The sequence below is a fragment of the Cyrtonyx montezumae genome, unplaced genomic scaffold, assembly GCF_038088225.1.
Source record: "Cyrtonyx montezumae isolate F1298 unplaced genomic scaffold, pur_monq_1.0 scaffold_8, whole genome shotgun sequence".
Classification (NCBI taxonomy): domain Eukaryota; kingdom Metazoa; phylum Chordata; class Aves; order Galliformes; family Odontophoridae; genus Cyrtonyx; species Cyrtonyx montezumae.
The window spans coordinates 83133523-83155137 of record NW_027072089.1 but is presented as its reverse complement, the minus strand read 5'-3'; the positions used below and the strand labels follow the sequence as shown (position 1 = coordinate 83155137).

Here is a 21615-nt window from a genome sequence, read left to right as displayed (position 1 = left end):
TCAATCCCTGTAATAATGTAATGATATAACCCTCCAAACCCTCCAGTACCACCCTGCAGCACTGCCTAAGTCTCTGGCTTTTTTTATCAAAGATTTGAAAGACTTGGGGCTGTTTTGTTTTCATTTTTTAAGTAACTACACAAGAAATGGTGTACTCCTAAATATATGGCAAGTTTGAGTTCATTAGATTACTAAGCAGTGTGACTTGTCTCTTGAAAAAAAAAAAGAAAGAAACGAAGAAACAAAGACAGTTTGAAGAAGTAGTCGTAGATGCCATCAATATCCATCCCCTCCCAAGAGATCAGGCCTGCCACGCACTGAACTTCAGGAAAGGGATCAGAAAAACCTCCACCATCCTTGACTGTTTTCTTCTGCTGTATATTGATTTTTAAAGACTTTGGCTGAAAAATACCATCAGTTTCAGGGTGGAGCTTAGTACTGACCAGGTGCTACCTCATGTCACTGCCAGGCTCCGCCCATCACAGCTTCTCTCAGCCCCTCACCGCTCTTCTGATGTATGTATTTGGCTGACAAAATAACAGCAATGCTCACTACACCCGTTGTTATTATTACTATAACTCTTTTTCCACGTGGCCTCAAGGAAATCATTGCATTAACACCCACATGCTGAGTGTGCCACTCAGACGGGTTGCCAGGTTTGAGCCCCCCAAGACAGTTCACAGTCCTGCCTTAGCCCTGAGGCTGCTCAGACCTCGATAAGTACATCAACTACAGTGACAAGACACCAGGCCAGCACGAGGCTCTAAGCTAGAAATCCAATTTCACAATCAAACATCAATCGCAAGGAGCTTTATTACGTTTGGGATTTATTACAGAACTGCCTCAAATTTCTATTTTAAATTATTCCTCCCAGCAGGTTCGCTTTCTTTTTGCACTTTCTATCTAAAGCATTTTAAATTCTTCATTTTTACTATAACCTGGAGAACAAAAGAGGTCTCGAACACCTCTACTTCATTTGCAGAGCTGCAGAACATCTGGATCCTGAGATGACAACAAAAGAAGGGAAACTGTAAAGCTCCATACTTGTACTAAGAGTGTGGATTTACTCTTCCTAAGAATATTCAGAATGCAACAAAGGAAAACTACGGATGATCAGAATCTTCTACAGAGTAAGTGTTTCAATTTTCACTCATGGAAGAAGAGATATATTTAGAAGGCATAATACATTACTTTTTCTTCTGGTAAATTCAGCGGAATTAAGAGAACCAGATGGCCAAATATCTACGGAGTATTCAGATCTATTACACTGATGCAGAAACATTAGAAAGGAAGAAATCCTACACGTCTTGGGAGTAAGTAGTCTGTGCAGATCACATAATAACAAATGACATCATTATGTACTGCCTTGAAGAAAATGGCCTTTTGACTTTCAACAATTTGTGTGAGCTATGAAATGTCAAGCTCTTCACATTTTCTTTTCTATTAAAAAAAATCCTGAAGCACTATTCCCTCTGATTAAGCACTAAGATTGTGCAGTGAAAAACCTCTACTCTCAATAAACAATCATTTGGCAACCTCAGTGATCACAGGATTTGAAAATCCTGGTATTACAAAACACTGGTTTACTACTTAAGGGGGAGTGAAAAATGAAAAGCACAGCTTTGAATTCCAGCCCGAAAAAAAAACAACACACCCACTGCAGCATCACTGAAGCACACAGAGAAAAACATCCCGACCACGGGGAAACATTATCAATGGCTTAAAGATCTCTAGACATAAGACATGGGTAAGACATGGGAGATGCAGACTCAGCTCCCTGCCGAGAGCCCAGCTCTGGGGTTGATTTTTCCAGCCAAGTGATGAAGATACCCCATGTATCCACTGAGGTGCTCAGGCAGGTATTGGCATGCTGCACACAGACTCCAGAGGCAGTCCCTGGAAAGCAAAGCCTGAGCTGCTGCACTCTGCTCTCCAACCAACAGGTCCCTAGAACTGGAAGATGAAGGAAGCGAGAAATTTCAAATATAACATCTACAATTGAAATTCTGTTCAAAATTCCACTTGAAAATTCACTGTTTCAGGCACATTCCAAAAATAACAAAAGCAGCTCTATTTCAGAATTATGTCTGTAGTTACCTTAATGTTGCAGTACCACTGTGTTTCTGAAATACGATCAATGACCATCAGAAAGGAGAACAGTTTTGAGATGAAATCTGATGTTCCATTTTCCCAGCCTGCAAATAAATGTGATGAGCGCTGACATGAAAAGTATTTCAACTGTGCAAACACTGTTTTGTTCTATAAACACTAATAGGAAAGCACCTACCAACGCAGCCACGACTCACTCTAGCTGATTAAAAACTATTTTAAGCAGCGTCCCTATACATTGTGTTAAAAATAATTTAATGTTCTGTTTTATAACAGGGAACTGAAAAACAAGCTGACAACCAAAGAACCATAGTGGCTCTGGTTTTAAAGGGCATTCATGTTGTAGAGGATCATGAGAAGATGTTTCCTTTTTCCCCCTCTAATTTTAATACAAGCAAGTTCTCTAACGACATCCCTAGAAAGTATCTGTTGGAAGATTTCCCTCCTGCTCACCCACTAACTGTCCAGCCCCCACAGAACTGATCAAATTGCACGTGCCAGCAGAATTTATTCAAGCTCACAAATCACTACCCCGTCACTGACAGACGTACACAGTGCTTTCCACACAGGTTTTACTGGTTTATGTTTAGTTATTGATATTTAGGTAGCAATCAGTGCAAAAAGAGCACAAAGGCTAAATTAATTAGACAACGTACATTTGTTTCATCACCCTTTTACTTGCCCAAGGAGTGCAAAGTGGCCTTTATGTGTATGAAAATCCATGTCTGAGACTTGTGCTTATTATAGGACTGACGTGAGAATGCTGCACCATACTCCCTGCACTCCACTTGCCTGCAGTGGTTGCAGTCCCCAGAAGAAGTGTTAATGCCACAATGGTTTCAAGTCACCAGAGACCTCATCCCATAAGACACTGTATCCAACCCTGAAAGCCCTTAGGAGCTCCACCACGAATGCTCCTTGCCTCAAAACTGGACCTTAAACTAAGCTTCAAACATGAAGCAGCCCAGAGATGCCTTTCAAATGTGGTCCTTCTGTTTTGTGGGGTCGGCGGTTTGTTTCACTTTTTCTTTACAGTTTGTGTATCTTTGTTCAGTATACCGAGTTGGGGCTTATAGTAAAAAAAAACAACCAACAACAACTCTCAGTCATGAAACTAACTTGTGATTAACTGGCAGGAACATTGCAATTACAGCCAGGAAGAAAAAAGCACCACTCAAAACTCTGTATATTTTTATCTACACATATGTGATTACAAGTGACTTCTTTGACACCAGATATGCCGTGCATTCTGTGCACATCGCTGCAGCTTTAACCATGAACTTCTCTCTCCTTAACCCTTTCATACATGAGCAAATTGTTACACTCACAAAACCAAAATCCAGGAATCCTTGTGGTTTTCTCAGCTAAATCATAGCACCTTGTCCCATGCATGGAAAATGACAGTGTTTGCATACCTGTCAACTGTTTTTCACACTTCTGCAGTTAACTCAAGCACCTGGAACACCATCGTGCTGGGGGCAGGATCAAAAACAGCAATGCCCTTTTTATTTTTGGAAGCATTTCTGACTTACTGTCATGCTAAAGTACCATCACTCTTGTTAGTGAGGCCTGGTGCAAGCCAGCACATCAGCTTTGGTGCCCTTCTGCTAGGAGAAGGAGCCCTTCACAAGCAGGTGGAACACCCAACACACTGCGTATACTTGAAGTAGAAGTGTACTAAAAAAGAACTTTTAAGGAGGAGCCCTAAGTGACAGCTCTGTGTCTGGATCCCGGGCACAGCACTGGTTGCTGCCTCAGTACCTCACAGGAGAAGGCAGCCCTGTTGTCTCCAGCAAATACACAGTCAAAGGATTGTTTTCTGCTAGGAAATAATTAGACTAACAATACATTTCCTTTAAAACACTGTGCAACAGTATAATGGGTTCCGATACCAGGTTTAGATTTCACTTAAGCATAAATCAATAATGCACATAATTTCAGAGATGTGTCAGAATTTTAAGGAAGAGTTGTGCCCTTTAGTTACGATCAGTGAAGGTCAAACACAAACACCCAGTTTGGAATGAGAGGCTCTGAGCACTGGGAACACATCCTGCATGGGTGTAACTTAGGTCATCGACCAGGGAATCAGGCTGGTCAGGACCAGCTGAGAACACAGCCATGGTCTGGACTTCCCTGTATGAAGGATAAACGTACGCACCAGGTTGGGCAGACAGCTGCTAAGAGCTCTGCAGATAATCCTCTGGCAGCGTCACCCACATAAGGCAGGTACTGACAGATTCTCACAGATAGTACTCCTGGAGCTCTGATATTGTAATGCAGCTAAAATCCAAGGAATACGTTTTTAAAGTAGCACAGATGATTGCCCATTTATTTCAGAGGAGAAGGCTGATAACACACTTCACGAATCACTAACACGGTGGAATTCATTTATTGCCTCTTACTCTCAGAACACACGGGAGCAGGAATTACCAAACGCTACCACAGCAATACCGACTTGCTAAGCAGCTGTCTATTCCCTTACATTTTTAGCTCCTAAAACTTGCCCAGAGAACTGTCTTCCTGGTCACTTCTCAGAACAGCCCGTACCACAGCTCGAGGAGGAGGCCGTGCAGACAACACAAGGCACTGCACCTTTTCATCACAGCACTTGGAACTCAGACCTGCAAAGAGACAGCTCTGAAGCATGTTTTAGCGAGCAGCTCCCAAGGCTGCAGCCCCAGACTGCTGCTGACACTCTGACCTGCAATGCTTCACTCCCACCATTGTTCTGGGTGTGAGCAGACGCACGCTCACTCGCACGCGCTGAGCGTTACATCATGCGCTTCGCCGCTAATAGTAAAGCCGGCAGAAAGGAATCTTATTTTTACACTTTCACACCACCCACTCCTAATTACTGTCAATCAGTGTCTCCTGCATAGTACGCACTGCAAATGTGCATGGCCTTATTTGTGCTGGGGTTTTCGGCAAAAAATTTCCACTGTTGCTGAAAACCGAACGGGCGCCTTGACTGCTGATGGACGCAGGCAGGGGCAGCCTGCAGGCACACCACTTTCCCCAGGAGCCATCACAACTCTTTGGGGCACTTTTCTATCGGTGCATTTGTGCTTCTTCTCTACCAAGACACAAGAGGGAATGCATCTGTAGCTGCACTCCCAAGTTGTCCCGATAATCACCACAGCAGCAGAAGTTGGGGGATAATTCTGCCCCCAAACCCAGCTTCCCAGCACACGCCCGCACGCCGCTCATTTCTTTTTATAGCCTGCTTTTCCTTCTGATGCAAAAGTAAATCCAGCTCAGATTATTTCCCTGCCTTAACTTTTGTACAAGAGGAAGACAGAAAGCTAAAAAAAGAAAATTAGACACTTCATGAAATCCGTGATTAAGACACAGAAACTAACAAGACAGATGGGCTGAAACATTCAGGAAGCTTCACTTCATCAGCCCGTGCTTTTCAAAGTAAGCTATTGTATTCCTCATTTAGAGTTCTTAAATCCTGTTTTTCCGTCCAATAACTTGGCACCATTTCTAAACTTGGAGTCCCCTTGCTGGGTATTCCAAAATAAACCCTGGTATTTACTCAGAGAGCACATGGCCCTAAAATCTCACTGCAATTTTTCTCCTCTCCCATTGTTTGCCTCTCTGTCAAGTGCAGATACACACCACTGCTGGACTGCCCTGCCACACAGTCCTCAAATCTCACCTGGCTGCACGCATTTGCCCTGTGCAGCTTGTTAACCAGCAGTGACAGGTAAGTGCACTATCATAGCTACACGTGCCAGCTTGTGCTCCCTGATGCATCCTGCACAGCAACACCTCACAGTTCACAGGTGAAGCTCCACCTCGAGTTACTCGCCTCGCTTTGCCCCCACATGGAGAAATCACTGCTGACACCGGAGACATACTGCTGCACAGAACGAGGAGGCCAGCTCCGCAGAAATGCTATCCCTAGGGCTAAGGAGGGTAAGTCAGTACTGTGCTTAGTGACAACAAGGAAGGAGTGCTCATAGCAAGGGGCTCCCCAGCACCCAGAATGAGGGCTCAGACCGGTCCCCAGAGCAGCCCTTTCACCACTGGGTTCTTTACTGCAGAGTGCACAAAGCAGCCACTCACTCAGGGAAAAAAAAAAAAAAAGAGATGAGTTGGGAGGGAGAAAGGAGGGGAAAAAAAAAATAAAAACCTGTGACTCCACACTTGGCAAAAGCCAGCACTCAGCAACAACTGCCGAATGCTGAGTCACTTCTTTCCCTTCCACCTGGCGAGAGGCTGCCCGGATCCATTCAGCAGAAAGCCTCTTTTCATTGAAACTGGCATAAATCTGGAGTAATTCCCACCGTTCCGATGGAGCGGCTCAGGATTTACGGCAGCGTGACACGGCAGGGAGAATCCGGGCCACAAGGAGCTGCAGCCCAGGTTCTCCTGCACGGAGCATGCAGCTGCGTTCCTGCGGGCCCCGTGCTGACGCCGGCGCTGCTTCTATTTTTCACGATGCTGTAATCTCCAGCAGATGCTCTGCGAGCACAACCCTCAGAAGAAATTTCCCTTCTTCACGCACTTCGGGAAGATTTTGACAACCTACAAGCAGAAGAACGTTTAACAGCTCGAATTAATTACGTTTTCAGATCTAATTCTTTTTTTTTTCCAGATTTCATTTAGTGCTCTAATTTGGTTTTGTCAAGATTTATATAATAATTATTTTTAACGTCTCACTGGACTGTGTGAAACAAGAGTTCAGAAGACAGCAGAAATATCTTCTGTGCAGATGATGTGTGAACAAGCAAGGGAGAAGATCAAGATTCAGGGAATACCAATCAGCTTTGCCAGACAATTATCTACTGTATTTATGTTCTCAGCTTAAGCAACAGCATTGTGAGAGGATTTAAGTGTGCATTAGAAGGCTTCTTCAAGCAGGAAAGGAGCCTGAAAAAGCTACAGATATGCCCCCCCCCCCCCCCACCCTTCCCAGTGTACTACTGTGAAATTGCAACCAAAATAACAAATGGCACGTGAACACAAAAGGCAGTCTTCGAAACAGGACTCTTTCAACAGATAAATTTCCTCTTTACTATAAATACAACACCTTTAAAAAAAAAAAAAGCATTCTCACATATAACCAGGGCTTTTCCAAACAAATGCAACCGATCTTGTCTGTCCCTGTTAAGTACATTTACAATGTTTAAGAATAGGATGTAACCGCTTAGAAACAGCAACGTGCATGTAGTGCTTTCCAATAGGGGGAACACAGTGTGCTCTACAAATATTAATTTAGCCTGAACAACCAGGGAAGTATGCAAATATTACTCCCAGCTTCTATTGGAGAAAGCTGAGCTTGGAGGAGCTACGAGGGCGATTTTCAGCAGCCAGCCCTGAGCCAGAGAAAGCTGGGCACTTGCATGTCTGTAAGCACTTCTGGTAGTTGTGTCCTGACTGACCTCCTAGCTTCACTGCAGATCACCACCCAAAACTGAAGCCCTGCTCCTCCTAGGGAGACCCAGACGAGCAAGCACTTTCTGTATTCCAACCAGTTTCACTGCTAAAATCAACAAGGCAGTGTGTGTACACGGGTGCACCTCACAGCACCTCCCAGGACCTGCTTGTCCCAACCATGAAGCCTGGATGGGACACACCAGAGCTCCCTCCCAGTGCAACCAGTCTTTTGGGGGTTGCCTAGTAGTACAACCAGAGACAACACCTCGACTCACAAGAGCTTCACTGGTTCTGGCACTGACCAAGATAAACCACAGAAGCTGTTTATCAGGACAAGAGGAACTGCAAACAATTCACATTGCGTACTGATACTTAAAACATCATTCAGAAAGCTCTTTAGTCATCGATGGGGTAAAAGTAAAGCAAAGCAACAAAGCTTCTTCATTTCTGGGGAAGGACAATGCTGAATAACCCCTGGGGCACAACTGATAAGGACAGGCCTAGAACGTGAAAGAGGCCGACAGGCCTCACTGCGTATTTTGCTTGTTTAAGTTCCATCTCTAATTCAAAGGAAGGAAACATTTGTGAAGTAAAAGGAGCAGACAAGGAAAGAAGAGCATAAATAGTAAGATATAAGTGACCTAAAAAGAAGCATCTCCTGGACCTTTTTTTTTTCCACCACCCAACAGAATATCAGCAGAAGAGTGTGAAAGGCAGAGAAATGGGTTATCTCTAGGAGATAGCACCCTGCAGCTCCTTCCACCTAGACCTTGCAGCTCCTTCTACCTAACGACAGCAACTTTGACCAGCAGCCTGAAGAGCAACTGCGACAACTGAGACTCAGTCCAACTCCTTCCCTCCAACACGTTGAGTTTCACTTATCACAATTTGTTCACAAATAGTTTACTTAGAATCTTCTACATGAGCATCGGTCTCAGACTGATCTTTTTGGGGAAAGTTTGAGCAAAATGAGTGTTCAGATATTCTGCAGAAAGAGAGTACACAAATAGGTAGCTTAGACTCTTTACACTGCTGTAGTTACTAATTCACTGAGATATAAAAGTGGTTTCAGGTTGACGAGTATGTGTAGAATTTTGGCAAAAGTGCTATGCTGATCAGAGATGAATCTTCAGCTCTAAAAAAATCAGCTAAATGCAGTCCATTTTACATTGTTGGAAAAGAAACACCAACAAAACAACTAGCAGCTAGCCTTCAGACCTTTCATCAGTACAAACTTCATGCCTCAGGCTTCAACACCGCTCCATAAAGGCCACAGCATCTATGAAAGGGTCTGTCCTCACGGGACTCACTGCAGAACAAAAGACTGAGTTCTGAACGGCGCTGGGACTTTCTAGATCAATAAGCTACAGTTAGTAAAGAAAGATCACTTCAATATGCTGTTCTTTACCTGAATATGAACAGAAACAAGGAATAAACACAGAAACACAAAAGGTTTAGAGCTTCCTCTTTGATTTTGTTCACAAAAAGTAAGTCCACGCTAGAAGCAAAGCACGGGCAGTTAAAATATCTCCAACACAGAACTTACTGGTGCAAGTATTTTCTGGTAGCATAGCATGACTGTACCTAAGATTCATGGTCTGCTGTTCTCGAAAATATTCTTCCCTTTCAGGATCAATTCAGAGAGAGAGTGACACTGCAGTGCCAAACTGTCCTCCCTGTGCTGCAAGGCACCACCACTTAAACCCCACAAAATGCCACTTCTTGACAGAAATCTTTGTTAACAAATTTCCCTTTTCAGATTTTGTGAACTGTGCTTCTCTTTTCTTTTTTTGTTTGTAAACAAAGAAACAAACAAACAAAAAGCCAGAATGTAGAAAAGCTCTGCCAGAACTCAATTAATAAATAATGAGCATCGAGTGTTTTTGATCATTTCCTTCTGTCTGAGTTTCACAAACTGACAGTAAAACAGTATATGACCCTTTACAGAACAATTTTACTATCACATTACATCCTCACTGGAAATTAAGCAAAACAAATAGGACATTTTGAATGGGAATGGCTCGTTCAATTTAGTGCAACGTTACCCACTGGAAGTACAGGAAGAAATATACCATGTTAGTTGCACAGCAGGATTTGAAAAGCAAATACAGAAACACAGCAAGCCCTAGCACAACCTGCACTAACCTTCTCCTACACACTGCACTATGGAAATGTAACACTTTTCTCCTCAAAGGGCGTATGATCTTGATGGGCCTTTTGCACCATGTGAATGAAGTCATAATTTGAACTTGAGCTCAAGCAGCTTCTCCAGAGGCCTGAATCCAGACAGGAAGGTACAGAAGGGCAGGAAAGTAGAAAAGTAAAGACATCCTATCCTGTTGCTCTTACTGTAAGTGTAGGAATGAGATAAGTTATCTTTGTATTAAAAATAAGTTATTGGAAAATATTTAACTAAGAAGGAAGGTTTCTAAGAAGGGGAAGAGGGTTAAATGCTGGAAAAGTATGTTTGGTTACCTGCAGGAAAAAAAATAATTAGGTAACACTTTGTGCTATACAGTATAAGAGAAAAGAAACACACGTACAGAGACAACTACACAAGAAGGTTCCATCACTTTCCTAAAACATACAAAGCATGAAGACAGATTCTCATTCTAGCCTCTATTGGCCTAATGTTACATGGCAGGAGTATGTCAATTTATACCAGCCTCCTTCATTTATAAGATACAGGATGCAAATCCGGTCTTAATAACAGCTTTTTATGTTCTGGCATTCCTGAGTGCACCACCTGTTTACATTTGGAAACTGCAACGACCAAGGTGCCCACCATACATGCTGAACAGCCAGAATTCATGAAGTGAGGGAAAAGTCAAGCCTTCCATTACTTCAGACCCAATTTGAGTAAAGCGAGCTTCAACTGATCTCCATCCAAAGCATAAACACATCCATTAAAAACAGCTTAAATGTCAGTACTTTCAGAGAGTTCTGTCTGTATGTTATAAACTCCTTAATGAATAAAACACAACTGTATCTGCAAGAAAAAAGTAACGCTGACACGTCACTGAAAAGAAGCAAACAGTGGCTCATGACACAAAACAACCTGATGATAAACGGGAGGAAAAGTACTCTTTCAATGATTTATGCATAACCCATAAATTTTAGTAAGATAGAAAGAATACTAACTCAGCAGGTTCCATTTGCTTTCACACAGTATTTTTTATGCATGTATCTCAACGTGCACTTGCTTTCTTTCCGAAACTGCTATTAGCCACGAAACAATCCTTTGTTTGTGAAAGGCCGGATTTGACATCTCCAAAGAACCACACACGCACACCAGCTTTCTCAAAAAGATGGCAACAACGACAACAAAACAACAGGTGGACACCAAAATAGGTAGAGGACAGCCTTCCTCCTCTGCCTCTTTAAGATATCGCTGCCTTTCATGCAGATGGATAACGCTGTGCTCAAATAACAGAGCATGGGTTTCTCTTAGTAACTGCAGCTATAATTGTAGCTACTGCTTATACTGCTTCCATCCTATTAGCGTTACGATTGTCCACAGCATCACAGCTCAACCCAATTGCCAGGATTTCTGATAAAAGCGCTACCTCCTTTATCTGTTAACATTATTTTTAACAACATTAAAAAGCAATACTGTTTCCCTTCCCTTCATTGTCTGGAAGCCCTTCCTATGTTCAAAACACTGACTCATTGGATGCTCTGCCCACTTTTGCAGATACCATGCTTTCCCTAAATCTGAGTGTTTTGAGAATAATGCATAGTAGTTTTATTTTTAATTATTCATCAAGCAGAATCCCATTTAATCCAGTAAGAACTGGCTTTAATCGTTTCCCTTTGCTGTGCATGATTATTTGCCTTCACTTAGATTATACAAAACAGCCATCCAAATGAATGGACGGTGTTGTCTCATTTACTCGTACTAAAAGCTTACACCTTGGGTAAGGACTTGTGAGAGACAATATGCATTTTCATCACAAAAATCAGGTGCGGTGAGTCCATTTCTCTGCATGGAAATAACATGTTGGGCCAAGAAGTCACAATAAATAATCCAAGAAACTAAGTTCCTGACCATCTCTTATCTCTTATTTTCTATCATTACCAGTTACTCCTCCTAGGACTCGGCCTCTTTCACTGGAAAGCATTAATTAGGAAGCACACTATGATTCTTAGTAGATTTTTTTTTTTCAATTAGAATTATTTTTGCCTCTTCGATTTCTTTTTTTTTTTTTTTTGGCTTAAAGGAAGGATGGTCCAATAAAAGTTTAATGAGATAATCAGTAAGAAATGCTCTGATTTATAGGATCAGATAAAGAGATCAGAAATCTAAACACTCCTTATAGTCTTCTCTCTTGATTATTAGTTTGCATATTCTCCTTATTCCCTCAAAATAACACGCTGGTAGGCCAGCCATATCACACTTACTTGCTCTTTGCCTAACAAATTCTTGCTATATTATAATTTCACATTTCAAATAAAGGTGAGTAGTCTTGTTACCACAACAAAACTGCAATATCAGAACAAGAGAGTGGACTTCAACATATGGTTCTGTATCACCTTGGCAAGCTCAAGAGAGCCAGGAAAATGGAAGAGAAAGAATGGACAGCAAAGAGAACAGGAGGAAAAGAGAAAAGCAGCACTTAACTCTTTCCATGTGGGAAGATACCCGAAGAGGACAGCCACAGTGCTTCACAGAGATGTATGGGAGAGACACCAGTGGTGGTCCACAAGTGCACCCAAGTCCCTTCCTCATCACCACCACGTGCAGGCACTCACCCACATCGCACAGTGGGCAGACAACAGTACAAGCACCAACCTTTGGTCAAACAGCAGTGGTAGAAAAGCCACTGTTCTAGTGATGCTAGGTTAAGAAAGTCACAGAAACAACATACACTTAACACATCATGAGAATTAAACACAAGTAGACTTCCCCCTCCAAACACTACGAGAGTACTAAGTACCAGCTTAACTGAAACAAGTCCTCTAAGAAGTTTCTTCTCAATAATTGCTAAATGTTCCTGGGAGTTTTTCAAGCATCACAGAAATCAGCAAATGCCTTAACCTGCTAATCAAACAAGGCTGTTTCTCCTCCCATTGAAATCAACTTAATTTGAACAGTATGCAGCCAGGGCCCTTCCTACTGCTGTGTTCATTATTAGAGCTCTATAAATGTCACACCTTTATTTTATTAGTGAAAGGCATATTTTAGACATTAACAATAAAAGCATTCTTGTACGTGAGGTTTCTTGGCCCCTGTTGCGACTCTGAATTCTTGAAGGTCAGATAAAACAGTCTATAGAAAGGGAGAGAAGAAAATGTTCTGCAATTTCCTTTTAAAGAGCCTCTGCAGTAAGAAAGACAATAAATAGTCGATATGTTACATGACTTAGGGGCAGCCACGAATGCTAAGACCACAGTTAAATGAACCTGGTCATGAAAGAAGCAGCAGCTTGTTCAGCGCCACATCTACATTAGTTAACTCATTTTGTAATTCAAGTCCAAGACTTCACATTGTTCTACTTCCTCCTATTCCTCTGCTCTGGATTCCCTTTGTAACACTTTATCAATGGAAAATCGAGGGAGGGGTTTCCAGCTGGGAGCCCAACAAAAAAACAGGAGGTTCAGTCTGGTTTTCTCACTTGCACTGTAAGAGCCATTTCAGTGCAAGTAATAAAAGAAAAGCTACACAAAGAAAGAAAAGACATGACCTGAAATTATTTTATCATCATAAATGCTGCACTATTCTTTATTCTCTGGTGCGGTTAGTCTCACACATTGCCACAATAAATTGCTAGCTTAACCAGAGCTCCTTGCAAATAAAGAATTTGTACTGAGGGACCATGTCAGCTAGAATTCCAGGGATATAATAAGAAAGAAGTAACAGTGACATTGGACAGACCTACTATTTGTTATGCCCTTGCAATTTTATGAGTTTATAGCTGGAATGTCCCAATTTAAGAAAAAAAACAATTACATATACACACCTGATTGTGTTCTCTGCAGGCTTTGATGAAACCAGGCACAAACGGTAAGGGAAGCTCACTGGCATACTGAGAGATGTGCAAATTCCTTTTTGCTCATGCACACGTACATGGCTACATCTGGTGGTGTCATTACAGTGGCTGCGGTGTAGGTGCTTGCATTAGAGTTGTAACCTTAGAGGTGGTTTTGAAAATGAGATCATTGGCACTAAGAGGATTTTCAAGGTAAGTCAACGGATAGATTTGGTCTCATTTAAGACCAGAAAAGACTATTAATCATGCATTGGAACATTACAGCAGTACAGATCATTCGTCTTGGGAAGTACTTTGTGTAATAACAACAGAGCTCACATAAATGTATGAGAGCACAGCTCAACAAAGATGACAGGCTCCTGGAACTCTGGAGGCATCTAGGGTAGCTATTTTCATATAGCACCAAGAAGTCCTGGCTACCACTGCCTTCTCAAACAAAAGGACACATGGTCCAAAAGCTTCAAAAGACAGCTATCAAGCCATTGCAGGCTCTGCAAGTGTCCCAAAGATGAGGGAAATCTCCTCACACATACACTGCCCCAGTGAGGCAGCCTGATGCGCCTGTAATGGCTCTCCTGAGAAATCACTTGGAGGCACAACATAAATCAAGGTTCCTAGAACTAGAAGGCAGCAGCTATCATCTCAGTTGTCTAAACTTGGCCAAACCACACAGGACAGAAGAGTAAAGCTGAAAGGAAACCACTAGAATGGAAAATCAGCTGTGAAGACACATCTTTTAAACACAAATGCAAAGCTGGCAGTCATCAAGATCAAAGAGCCAGAGAGATCAGAATGCACCTTGAGACAGCACAGGATAGTATGTGGACTCCCTGGAAGCATTCTTCAGCATGCTGGACAATTTTCAACAAATTTTTCAAAAGATAACGTGGGTATCTTGGATGCTTACACCATAACCAAATAGTAAATCTAGAGAACCAATGGCTAGGGCTCTCCAAATCTCTACTGATGACCGCATGCAAAGAAAAAATTTTTGGAGGAACTCAAGCACCATACACCTGCAGTCACCAAGATAACATGACCGTGCACCATTTCTGTTGAGACTGGTCAGGAAGTGCCTTCGTGTCTGATGACAAACAGAAGTTCTTCAACTAAGTGGCTGTAAAGCCACCACCTGCTCCATTTCACATCAAGCTTATGCCCTTATTTACTACTGTTTATGCCTTCCCTAAATATGTATGTGAACTGCATCAGTGACCACAGCAATGGGCACTCTCTCTAGCTCCAACCATTTTTACTTTACTGCCTTCCACAACATACTGAGCAATTCTAATAAAGCAGCTGAATGTGAAGGAGTTTAGGGAAGAGTTAAGGAAGCAAATCTGATCTCAGAGGCAAACTGTGGAAAAAAAAATATTTAACTTATGAACTAATTAAAAGAAGCTATGTCCTACACCACATCCCAGGCAGAAGGGACAGGAGAGAAACAGCCTTTGAAAATACTCCTCCTCAGGTCCAAATCTTGATAGTGGCACACAAATCAGTTACATTAACCAAAACCATCAAAGAAATCATTGCATTATTTGCGATCACTGTTCTTCCTTGTCTAGGATCTCATCTTTGGGATAAGACAGAAGAAAAGATTTAAAAAATAAAGAACAAAACCTGAACCTAGAATGGATAACTGCAAACTGAAAGTAAGGACTGGGAGATCACTTCCTTTCCCTGCATCCTGAAGCACTAGATTTGAGAATAATTAATTAGAGACCAACAAGTTAAACAGCCTGAGAGGGTCTTTTTTAATTTATTAAATAGAATTTGCTTTAATCACATTAATTTTTCAGAGACATACAATAATCTTTGTGGTTTAAAATGACTTTGTATTCAGTTTTTAATGGAGAATATTTTTATTAATTTAATACATTATTCTTCCAAGAAAATTATCATATTTGACTACCATTCTTAATGGGGCATTAATTAATACTCCTATTTCTCCCCATTTAAAACTCCTTTGGGAATCGAGGTCAGAAACCTGTTTTAATGTACAAGACACTTATCTACAGAACCCAGAAGGCATCTGCTTCCTGACATGCTGCTCCAAGGGGTACATCCCCTTTGAAAACTGAAGATCAGTACAAAAGTGAACCCCATTTAGGAACTGTTCTCTCCTACTGGCACTGCCAATGTCCACCTGCATGCTGGCTCAGCAAGGCTCCCCCTCTTAGCGTGCCAATAAAGCCAGGTACTGCCCTGTCTTTTGTTTAGCAGCACAAGGTTACCACCCCCACTCTCATCAGCATGAAGCATGCAGGAAACATAACTGAAGGGCTCTGGCACTGCAGTGTGCTTGTAAAGCTGCTTGTTCTCCTGTCCGATCTCTGCCCAGCGTGGTGACACAATGAAAGGCAGCTCCGCCTTCCTGAACTCAGTGGTCAGATGGAGCTGTGGCTTCCTGCCAACCACTCCAGCCGTCGCTGTGCCTTGCAAAGGGTGCGGTAGTCCAGTTCAGGTTGTAAACACCTCTCCAAGCAGCAGCAGTTGTCTGGTGCTTCAAGGATTTCAGCAGGTTTAAAAAGCAAGGACCAAGTGCAAGCTTTCCCGAAGTTGGTGTGAAATCTGCATGACACTTGAACTTCACACCTGGGTTTGCTCTACGTTGTATACTAATTGCAATTATCTGAAAACAGCTCTGCAATGGGGGGAAGGGAGGAGAGGAAGGCTTTCTTTTGGCACTGCTTCTTCATAGTTCAAAGGACACATATGGCCTGCAAACACAGCACAGGGGATAATTTAAAATTAAAGGAGGGATGGGAAGAGAATGAGAACACAGCAGCAACAAGCAGTGTTGCTCTGGATGTATTTGACTGGAACTTTAAATAAAGGAAAAGGAAAAAAGATAAAAAAAAACAAACCCTAATTTTATTCCACATCCAAACGAAGTCTGAGCAAGGAACCCCATACAGAACTTGCAAAGGCGGCAAGGAACATCCGCTTGCATTGTAAAAGGAAGAAGAAAGTGTCTGAGTAAGGCAGGCCTGCTTTGCTTTGCAGCTCCCAGCAGCTTTGCAAGGGGAGTTACATGAAGCCAGCAGCCTGTGAGATGGTGCCTGTGCCCACGCCAGGTCCCGACGGACATCTGCTTGTGGCTCTACTCTAAACTAGACAGACACCAAAGCCTACTCAACCACCAAAGGGCATTAAATAAATAAATAAATAAACAAACGAATAAAACAAATGCAATTACAACAACAAAAACAAAAAAAAAAAAAAAAACACAGTTGTAATTTCTACACAATTATTGCACAACAACCGCCTTGAACGAGGGAAATGAATTTATAACCACACACAAGCTATATTTACCGGTGGGCTGGTGACAAAGCAGAACAGCAGGAAACCACAGTGTGTGTCTTCGTATTTGCTCCTCCGCAGAGTAGAGCGGAGCAGGCTCCCCGTGCCATGGGGAGGGCCATGCAGGTGATCCTGGGCACATCAGCCTGAGAGAAGTGTGGCCACATGGGGCAACAGGCACCAGCCACGTGGGCACAAAGGCGCCACCAGACATCTGAGCGAGATCGTGCCAACCTGGGGCTACAAATACCTGCCTGACTTCAGAATTTCGCAGCTAGGCCATCCAGCAAGTATGGAGTCTCATCTCCAAATGTACCTGGCTTCCCTTGATTCCCCAGAGGGCATTAAGTAACAAGAAAACTAAAGATATCTACCTCACAGTCAGACTGTCCTGTGGTCCTAGGACAGTAAGAGCATGGGAGTGTTCCTGCCCCTGGAAATGAACAGCATTTCCCAGGGAGCACTGCCCTCTCCTCTTGCCAGCAGAGTAACAGCTGATTCCCCCAAAATGGGGGATTGGGATACCAGGACCGGTCCTCAACAGGAGGCCCAAAGAGGACATCAGCTGGGCCTCTGCTGAGGAGAGCTGGTTGAAATCCACTCCATCACTAAGCTCAAGGGACCTTCACACTCTGAAAATGCCACTTCTGGGGTAAATCTGGCTGAAAATGCATCGTAGCCTCAGAAATTACTGACAGGACAGTCAGTTCGACAAACTCGAGACCTGTTCCCTCAGGCAGACACCGTGCGCCGGTGAGCTGGGTCTGGGAACTGGTCTTGCTGAAATTTTATTTTTCTTTTTTTTTGGAGGGATTATTTTTAACTTGGATCATTTCCCAGGTCTGGCTCAGAGTATGACTACAGAACGCTTATGTCAGCACAAGGAAGCGATCTAACGAGCACCCAAGGGGGTAAGGGCAGGGGTGGGGGTAGGATGGCTGCTTTCGCCATCCCAGCCACCTTAATGAGCTTGTAAAACAACGGCTTACGGACAGCAGGTTAAAAAGTCACAGAGCCGCGTTAACCGATGAAGGCAGATGTCAAAAACAGCAGCACGCACTGGTTACTGACAACTCTGGGCCTACCCTCTGGGAACAGAAGCCCCGCGTTCAGCCTCAGTGCAGCATGGCTCCTGATAAGACAGGTGGGGAAAGTCCTGCAGCCTGCAACGCATGCTACGATGGAGACAAACTTCACACACGCTAATTACTGCTTCTTGCATTTATGCCGACCACTGCAGTACTCTTGCTCTGATGGCAATCAGAGAACTTGTCAGGAAAAGGAAGAATGCATCGGGCTTGTTATTGAACCTTGCACATCCCTCCTAAGTATGATCACAGTGTCTTGAAACAAAGCCCAGAAGGGCACTATGATTCCGGAATTGAGTTGCTTTTGGAAGATGAGTCAAGAGCAGCTCCACACACTTAGAACTCTTCTTGATGTTGCTGACAATTTTTCCTGGCTTTATAAACACATTTTCTGATCCTTAATGTATTTTCTTCACCTTACTGCCAAAAGAATGAGCCACACAAATAAGGAGAAATCTGACTATCCCAGGAAATTATGTAACTTACTCTACAGAGGGCTGTCAAATATGCACAAAGTAAGCTAACTGAAATAATATGATTTTTTCCCTTTAATATCCTTCATTTATAGTCATTGTAGGTGCTACAATGTAGCAACAATAAGTGGAACAATTTCACAGCACACTTTTCATATTGAGACAACTATTCTATATCCCTGTGTGAAGCAGACAATTTCTATGGCTCACTTTGCACGACGGCATCAAAGCAGGGCACTGTGAAGCAAGCCCAGAGAGGCAACTGTTCCCTAGAAGCAAAGCTAAAACCCAGACTGCTGAGAGGCAACGCCTATGGCCAAACTGATTCCCTCTTAACAGTGAAGCTTCAGCAACACCTGTATCTGGCAAGCAGAGGAAGGAGCCTCCAAAGGCACAATTCAGCCTCATTACTGAGGCTTCCAACAGCACCACTAATGTACAAACAAAGCATCTTTTGGGATTAGCACACGTGTGGAAAAGTTGCTTGACACTGAAAGGATGAGCTCCAATTTGCAAACTATTAGACGAAAGTTACATAAGAAGCTTTTATTGTTATTATGTGGATACATGGAGGCCTTGGTTGACAGCACTGCTCCATTCCCATTGTTCAATGGGGACAAAATAACACCCAGCTTAAGAAAACAGAATAAATAAATAAATAAATAAATAAATAAAACCACCAAAACCAAACCATATACAAGCCAAACAATAACGGACAAAAAGTAAATGCATCATCAGGCACCCACTGTATTTTACATTCCTTCTCATCATCAATTATCATTATTGTAATGTTAATAAAGTATTAAAGGACAAACTTAGATTACAAAGCAAAACAGAGATGGAGAAATAGGTTAGCATATACCATTAGATGTGACACATTGTAAGTGCCAGGAAGGGTAACAAACCCTATAGATTAAGTATAATTTATTACTAGTCACCAGACTGTTGCATTCAAAATTAAGCCCAGTGCAGAAAATAAGCATTACAAGCATGGCTAGAATAATAGCACAAAACAGTATGATACTAATTCAGGTGTCATCACAAATTGTTCTTCACAGCTGGAAAACAGAAATATGGCCCTAAAAGTATCGTGACAGATCGGACCTCATTCTCAAGTGTTTATCTTTACATTACAGCGTATTCATAAACGGTGCATTTGTGAAGGTAGGAAATGAGAAAAGAGGTTAATTAATTAAATGTAAACAGTAAGAAAAATTAAAGGAAAAATCAGAAGAAATTTGAGCTAAGAAATATGGAAAAGATTTTGTGTGTGTGCACTTGAGAAATTTAATATAATTCAACTTTATGTCACTTGGATTACATCTGTTTGTGCTGTTCAGGTCACAGTTTCAGACGTTTTAGGATTTTTTCACACGTGGTTTTAGAAGTTCTATGTATCTCCAATTTACATAGCATTTTACCACTGTTTCCAACTAATGTCAGGTAAACTACAAAGAAAATGGAAAATCCGAAGTAGATGATTGACTTTATTTTTTGTTTTTCCAATGTGCTATTAGGCTATTAATAACAAATAGCAAATTAATATTTCTTGAATTATCAGTTAGGACAAACAAAGTATTTCACAAATCTACTTAATACAAAATACTATCTAAAGTGTTCTAGGCCTCAATTTTTTCAGATATTCATTAGTGAACTATGACTTATTCCATTAGCACTCTCAACAGTTTTTTAATGTAAAGCAAAGCCTTGCTGATTTGCATTAATATTTAGGATATGTGCTCTAAATAAATGAATGAATCAATAATCAATCAACAGAAAGTACCCATCAATCCATCAATCAACAAAAAGAAAAGAACAAGAAAAATTACAGAATATATTCTGTTTTATTACAGTGGCAGTTCTAACTGGTGTCTCAATTATTCACGCAAATACCTCTGCTGCGTTAGTAAATATGATGGGCATACCCCCATTGTTTTATAATTTTCATTTTTTTTTTTTTTTTAAGTCTTGGGCCTCCGTTCAGGAACATGCCTCCTTTGAGAAATACAGAAGAAACTCTGAATACGTATTCATATTTGATTCTGCATACTGAACACTTAAATGTAATCCCACCTTTGATCCAGAATACTGCAGACCTCATGGCAAGTCAAACAGCATCATGTCACCAGGGCAAGCCCTCCTGTAACTGATCCCACAGACACAACCAAGGCCAGGAGGTCCTCTCCATTCACTCTGCCGTAGCAAATAGGCAAATTCTGAAAGCTGCAGCTTGAAATGAAAGGCAACGGTCATCTCACATCTTGATATCCCCATTGAGACAGTGAAGATAAAACAACAGACTAATGATTAGGATACAAAGCCAAGGTCTAGGTAACGCGTGAGTAAAATTCCAGGCACTGGAAGAGTTTTCTAAATTATGCTAGGGAGCCTCAGAGGAGAGACAGAAGTGTATAGCTCCAAAAACACAATCCCTTCTCGTATCAACAGGGCACACTAAGGGTTAACAAACCACTGCTGGTTATATTCTTTATTAATCTCACCCCTCCCTTATTTAGCAATTTCCTCCTTAAATCCTGGCTTCTCTTGACCATTTCCCTCACAATTTTGGGTCCTTTTCCTCACAAGATTATCATCTGCTACAAGTTCCCTCTTCTGTCCCATGCTCGCATTCCAGGCTTTGTCCTGCTTCTCTGCAACACCCGACATGTGGCTGGGCTCCACGCTCACGCTCACTTCAGATTTATGGCTCTCTTGCTCTTCCAAGCTTGCAAAGCAGGTTTTTACTCTGCTGTCTACAACTGCCAGGACAAGGAGTAGAGTCTGGAAGCTGGAAAGAACAGCTCATGAGCACCAGCCACCAGGAGAACTGGGCTTTGTCACTAGAAAACCATGGTGGAAATGCACGCCTTGCAACTTATTTAGTTCAAAGCCTAAATGTTTCTGTCTAGAACGTCTGTTTGTATCTCAAGTCACAAAGAAGCCATTAGTACCAATAATGTGTCATTACGGGGGCGTCAGCAGAGACTCTGCAGCTAAGGTTAATTTGAGATGCACAATTTAAAGCAGAACTAAAATCCCTCCATTTCACACTTTAATGACTGAATTCAAATCATTCTTCAAATTTGACATGGTAGCTGTTAAGGGGATCCTTGTGCTTTTCTTTTTCTCTCTTTTTTTTTTGTCAATTTTTTAGTAAAAAACATTACAGATTCTGCCTTGCAATCATTTTAACCCACTTCCCCCGTAGATTTCTTTTTAGCAGATTAATTCTTCATGAGGCTTTATACTTCACCCATTCATTCC

The 21615-nt window shown here is 42.0% G+C and overlaps 1 protein-coding gene across 4 annotated transcripts in view; it reads right to left on the bottom strand.

The window, feature by feature from the left end:
- ATXN1 (ataxin 1) overlaps positions 1-21615 on the bottom strand; it is a 194116-nt gene that overhangs the window by 108337 nt on the left and 64164 nt on the right. The window contains exon 1 of one of the 4 annotated variants that reach the window (XM_065752309.1): positions 2098-2207. The exons of the other annotated variants lie outside the window; for them this stretch is intronic. The gene's annotated coding sequence lies outside the window, so the exon portion shown is untranslated. Of the gene's footprint in view, positions 1-2097; positions 2208-21615 lie in introns of those variants that run through there. 4 annotated transcript variants of the gene reach the window in all.